The following is a 6,029-nucleotide window of genomic DNA, read 5'->3' as shown; positions in this document are numbered from 1 at the left end:
CTGGCTGTGGGTGTTTTCCAGAGTAAGCTCATTTGAAATACAGATCCCTAGTCAATAGTTATAACTTCAGATACAAAAATGATACAGGCATACAAATAGGATAACCATATTCGGCAAATCATAACTTTTTCAATGATACTTCACATGACTTGTCTTGTACAAAATGCATCATAACTATGCATACTCCTATCATAATAATTGTGATGGTGCCCCCTTAAGGCTTTATGGAAATATGCTTATGAATGTGTATATGACACAACTGAAATACGTTTCATGCTACATATGCCATGTAACTTATCTCTGTAAAGGTTATGATCTACGGAATCTATTCATCCCATTTGTATGCATGTGTCATTATTGTATTTGAAGTTATGAATATTGGATGTATACTTGTTTGATTTTAAATAACTTTAGTAAGGCATTTGGTCAGCTTCTTTAGAAAGGAATTTGCAAGTTAAGTGCCCAGTCAAGGAGCACGTAACGCACAATGGATCTTGGAAGGCTCCAATCCACGTAAGAAGTATACATGAGGACCTTCAAGGTAGCATATTGACAATGGCTGCTGCCTGTAAAAACTGAGTCATGCATGGACATGTGACTTGCCCATGTGACTCCAAAACTCCATCTTGGAGCTGGACTTTGCACAGGAGAGAGGAGGGGGTATCCACCCACAAGAGAAAGTCTATTTAAACCCCTGGGAGACCCCTCCATTTTGTCTTCAGCTGGCTAAAGAGAGAGCCTCTCCACCTCCAAGGATACCTGAAAGGAACTGGAGCAAAGGACAGTAACTACAGGGGGTGTGAGTGATTGCTGGACCCAGTCTGGAAGGAGACTAGTCTGTGAAAGGAAGCTTACTGGAATTCCTCTGAGGGTGAGGTTTTTATCTGCATTCAGTTTTCTTACTGTATTAGACATAGATTTGCGTGTTCTAGTTTATTTTGCTTGGTAATTCACTTTGTTCTGTCTGTTACTACTTGGAACCACTTAAATCCTACTTTCTGTAATTACTTTTTATTTATTAATTAACCCAGAGTATGTATTAATACCTCGGGGGGGAGGGGGGACAGCTGTCCATATCTCTCTATCAGTGTTAGAGAGGGCGAACAATTTATGAGTTTACCTTGTATAAGCTTTATACAGGGTAACACGGATTTATTTGGGGTTTGGAACCCACTGGGAGTTGAGCATCTGAGTGTTAAAGACAGGAACAGTTCCCAAGCTGCTTTCAATTAAGCCTACAACTGTTAGGGGATGTGGTTCAGACCTGGGTCTGGGTTTGCAGCAGGCTAGTGGATCTGGCTCAAACCAGGCAGGGCACTGAAGTCCCAAGCTGACAAGGCAGGAAAGCAGGGGCAGAAGTAATCTTTGCACATCAGTTGTCAGCTCCCAGGGGGTTTCTGTGATCCAACCCGTCACAATAATATCACTGTTAAGAATATGGGGGTGCAGTGTCACCGTAATTATTCCTGGAAAGTTGCCTACGGTGACTCAAGACTGTCTGTACCAACCTCAGGGCAGACTATTGGGAAGCAGGGCACAAACCCCACACTGGCTGTGTGTTCTATGCTTAGGTTTCACCAATCAATTCTTAAGTGTAAACTCCTCAGACACCATAACAGGCTGACCACAGAGTCACAGACAGTCCCCTTGGACTATCTCACCACCAGATGAGCCTACAAGTGTGATAGATGGTCCCTTACACCAAGAATCATGGCAATATTCAGGCTACTCCCACTCCCAAGAACCAGTCACTTACCCTAGGTCAATTACACCTTAGAGCAGTGGTTTTCAAACTTTTTTTCTGGGGACCCAGTCGAAGAAAATTGTTGATGCCCACGACTCAACAGAGCTGGGGATGAGGGGTTCAGGATGTGGGAGGGGGGCTGTGGGCTGGGGCAGGGGGTTGGGGTGCAGGAGGGGTTCTGGGTTTGGGGGGGCTCAGGGATGGGGCAGGGGTTTGAGGTGCAGGAGGGGGTCAGGGCTCTGGGCTGGGGGTGCAGCCTCTGGGGTGGGGCCAGGGTTAAGGGGCTTGGGGGGCAGGAAGGGGTTCTGGGTTTGGGGGGGCTCAGGAATAGGGCAGGGGATTGGTGAATGGGGTTGGGGTGCGGACTTAGCTCTGGTGGCTCCCGGTCAGCGATGCAGCGGTGGTGCAGAGGCAGGCTTCCCGCTTGTCCTGGCACCGCAGATGGCGCTGTGCTCCGGAAGCAGCCAGCAGCAGGTCCAGCTCCTAGGTGGAGGCGCGCAAGCGGCTCCGCATGGCTCTCACTTGCAGGCACCTCCCCTCCAGCTCCCATTTGCTGGTTCCCGGTCAATGGGAGTGTGGTGCTGGTGTTCGAGGTGGGGGCAGCGCATGCCCCCCCTCCCTGCCTAGGAGCTGGACCTGCTGCTGGATGCTTCTGGGGCGCAGTGCGGTGTCGGAACAGGTAGGCACTAGCCTGCCTTAGCTGGGCAGCACCGTCAAGGGGACTTTTAACGTCCTGGTCGGCCGTGCTGACCAGAGCCTCCAGGGTCCCTGGGTGCTGAGCAAGGTGACCCAGTGCCTTACATGCTTTTTAATTAACCCAGACTTTGAAACACACTGCCTTCGATCTTAAACCAAAGATACCACCTGTAGCAAATCCTACGTTAAACTATCTAAAGATTTATTAAGTAGGAAAAGGAAAGGAATTAGTTACAAGGTTAAAGCAGGTAAACACGGATACACAAATGAGTTAGAATCTTAAGTTTCAAAAAGTAATAGAAGCTTCTTTTATAAGCAAGCTTTCTATGTCCTTTAGGGCTAACCCAGGTTAAACATATGGGGACTTCTCGCTTATGTCTATGTGACAGTGTGTACCTGACCCTTCGGGGGCCCCCTGCTGGGGGCCCTGTGGTCCTACTACGCCGTGCCCCAGGAAGGAGCAGTGAAAGTGGGTCCTCGAGGCTGGCCTAGAGAGGCCCCATGGAAGCAGCCAATGAGAGCCCAACAGGCTCAGATAAAAGTTGTGGCAGGTCTTTAGCAGGTCACTTCCTGCCTGGGACCAGAAGGGTGAGGAAGGGGCACTCAACTGGCTGCCTTTACTGGACCTGGGAGTGAGCGGACTTGAGAGCTGTCACCCTAAAATAACAGGCGAAGATAAAGGGCCCAGGTGGGAAGAGGTCCAGGGAATGCAGCAGCAACTAGCTGATGGAAGCAGCTGTCTATAGGGTCCTTGAGCTGGAACCCAGAGTAGGGGTGGGTCCAAGTTCCCCCACTGGCAAAGTGACCAAAGTCCCTAAAAGGGGACGATGCCCCTTTAGAAACCCGAGGAATGTGATTTAAAGGGCCCAGAGATGGGGCTAATAACCATGATGAGGGCAGACAGTTTGGTGAACTCTTTGCTACCCGGGAAGAGGTCTGTCCTGCCGGGGTGAGTTGGCCAGAGGGTTTAGCCACTGAAGACCCACCTAGAGAGGTCAGCAACAGACAGAGGGCACCAAGAGCAGGAAAATGATTGCAGTACCATACTCAGCTGCTAGGAGGCACTCAAGAGGTGAGGACTTCCATTACAGCCTAGTAAACCTTGCCCTCAGAGACCAAGCAGCAGAGATACAATCCCTTCTTGTTAGATGGTTTAGCCCCCTCCTTCCTTGTGATCTGCGCTGCAAACTCAGCTGACATGAGGAATCCACTTGCATGACTCCTCTTCATGGGGGGAGGGAAAAACAACTGCGGGTGGGGGTGGTTGTGGCAGAGGCTTGAGGCAATCAGGACTGTGGTGAACTTGAAGGTGGTGGGCATTTCAGATGTTGGTGAAATAATTGCGGGCTTTGAGAGAATGGACTTTCCAAACTGGACCAGAGCCCTGGATAGGACTTGTGCCTACATTTTGCCTACCATGAGCTGTTCCTTCCACCAGATGTTTACTGTGAATTTGTCTGAGGGGCTCCATCTTGTAGGCAGCCTCTCAGCCTACTTATCAGAATGGGCCCCACATGAGACTTCGGGGGGTGTGTGTCTTTCCTGGTTTGTGACTCACGCTGGGACGTAGGCAGGAGACCAGTGTCCAGGTGCCTAGAGTGAGGCAGCTGTGTGCATGCTCAGAGCAGAAGCGTAAGTGCCTAGGAAACTTTTACTGCAAACGCTTAGGTGCTGAGTGAATTTAGGGGCCTACAGGGTTTTGCAGCTTGTGGTAACGCTTAAGTACTGTTGTGGATCACACCCTACGTGCCGACACAATGCGAGTGTTTCATAAAACACATTAGGATCTACTTCTTTTTTTAACCTCTAAGTGTGGAAGATGACTCCCTCAGTAACAATGCAGGGGTGGCTGGTGTCCATTGGGCTTTCAGATGGAAGGTCAGGCTGATGAAGTGAGTGTTTGTTTGCCATGGTCATGTGGACGAGGAACTAATGGAGCACAGGGATTTGGGTATTGTGTCAACACTGAGCATCGTGTAAGGGCTTGTCTACGTGGGGAGTTATTCCAGATGAACTATTCTTGATTAACTCCGTGTGTGGCTGCAGAACTGACCAGCCCAGGCAGTCTGGCTATTGACCAGTGTCACTTCCCCAAGCTGCCATGTTTGACAAAGCCAAATCTTGGGAAATGGGGTGGGGAGGGCACGAAGTAGAAGCCAGACAGTAGGGTTGGGGTGAGAGGGAAGGAGAATTCCAGATATTGAGGTGTGGCGAGGGGGTGGGTGAGTGGTGGAAATAAAACAGTGGGATGGAGTAAAGGGAAGGGGGAGTGAGGAAGTGAAGCATGAAGAAAGAGGGATACAAGATACAGGGGTGGGGGAAAGGAGAGAGCCCCCGCTGGCGCTTCCTTGAGAGCCTACTCACAAGCAGGTCTGTCCTCCTTGCCTTTGTAGTGCTAGGAAAAGCTACTCTGATGTCAGCACAAGGCAGTGGGGACACTGACATGAGCAGTGCCCAGCTAGAGAGGTCACATGCTCTGCGCATCCCTAGGGTGCAAGTGGAAGTGGGCCTGAGGGAAGAGAGGAGCCCACCTTGCATTTTTCAGCCCTGGAGTGTGGTGGGAGGGGTGGGGCTACCCTGGGGTGCCCGGTAGCTGGAGAGAAGTGGTGGTTGTTTCATTTCAGTTAGTTTTGCAGGGGCTGATGACCTTGCTTCTGTTCTTGGCTGAATGAAGCAAGGCCCTACTCTCAACTTGATGGCACTTCTGTCTGCTGTCTTTTCTGGGATCTGAATGACCCAATGCTGGCATTCAGCCAGCATGGAAGAGGAAAGGTGGAAGATTTGAATGCATGGGAACAGGAGCTGACTGGGGGAAAGAGCAGACTGCGACAAAACCTGGGTGAGCCGGGGGTGAAAGAAGAGGAGAGAAACTGGGAGTTGGAGATGGGAACTGAGCTGGAGGGAGACTGCGACTTGTTGGGTGAGGAGACTGGGGCTGGGTAGGCAAAGCGAATGGCGCTGAAGAGCCAGGTGTGGGGAACAGACAGGTTGGAGGGGACAAGGCAGAGGGGTCAAGCTTGGAGGAACTGGTAAAAGGGTCTCTGCTCAGTAGAGCAGATACTCCCCTCCAGAGCCTGGAATGGAATCCAAGATTCCTCCATCCCATCATTCCTCCAGTCAGCAAATACCTGAGACTAGTGGCTAAATGTCTCATCCCCCTCTAGTGCAATCCACAGAAGATAACCTGCTATTCTTCTACTTCACTTCATTAGCTCTGCAGAGATCTGTGCAGTTGATCTAAAGGTTCCAAGCCTGCTAATGAGCCATATTAGTGTCAATATGTCACATGGTGGAATGTGGTTCCGTCCTCCCCACCCCATTTGCTTTTTTAAAATCTGGGAAACTACCTACAAAACTATGTAAGAATATTAAGGTTGCAAAGTCAAGCTCTCAAAAGGTATGAAATGCCAGAATTAAGGCTGTACAACCTTTAATTTGGCCCCTTGTGCATATGCATTTGTCAAAATGATAAGGTATAACTCCTCTCCACCTATGCCCATCTATGTAGCTAATCCTCATTCAATACATCTTCCCATTCATTGCAACTGACTTTCATGGGAGTTGTATCAGGCCCGGAGTGGAAACAGCT

General features: G+C 49.8%; 1 protein-coding gene across 1 annotated transcript in view; it reads left to right on the top strand.

Moving 5' to 3' along the window:
• Nucleotides 1-566: 566 nt before the first annotated feature.
• The window catches only part of CEPT1 (choline/ethanolamine phosphotransferase 1), a 78,875-nt gene continuing 73,412 nt past the window's right edge, over nucleotides 567-6,029 (top strand). Inside the window, exon 1 of the mRNA XM_073319812.2 lies at nucleotides 567-871. The gene's annotated coding sequence lies outside the window, so the exon portion shown is untranslated. The remainder of the gene's footprint in view (nucleotides 872-6,029) is intronic.

This window comes from Lepidochelys kempii, chromosome 21, assembly GCF_965140285.1.
Source record: "Lepidochelys kempii isolate rLepKem1 chromosome 21, rLepKem1.hap1, whole genome shotgun sequence".
Taxonomy (NCBI): domain Eukaryota; kingdom Metazoa; phylum Chordata; order Testudines; family Cheloniidae; genus Lepidochelys; species Lepidochelys kempii.
The sequence above is the reverse complement of the archived record's forward strand: the minus strand, read 5'-3'. Positions and strand labels throughout refer to the sequence as shown.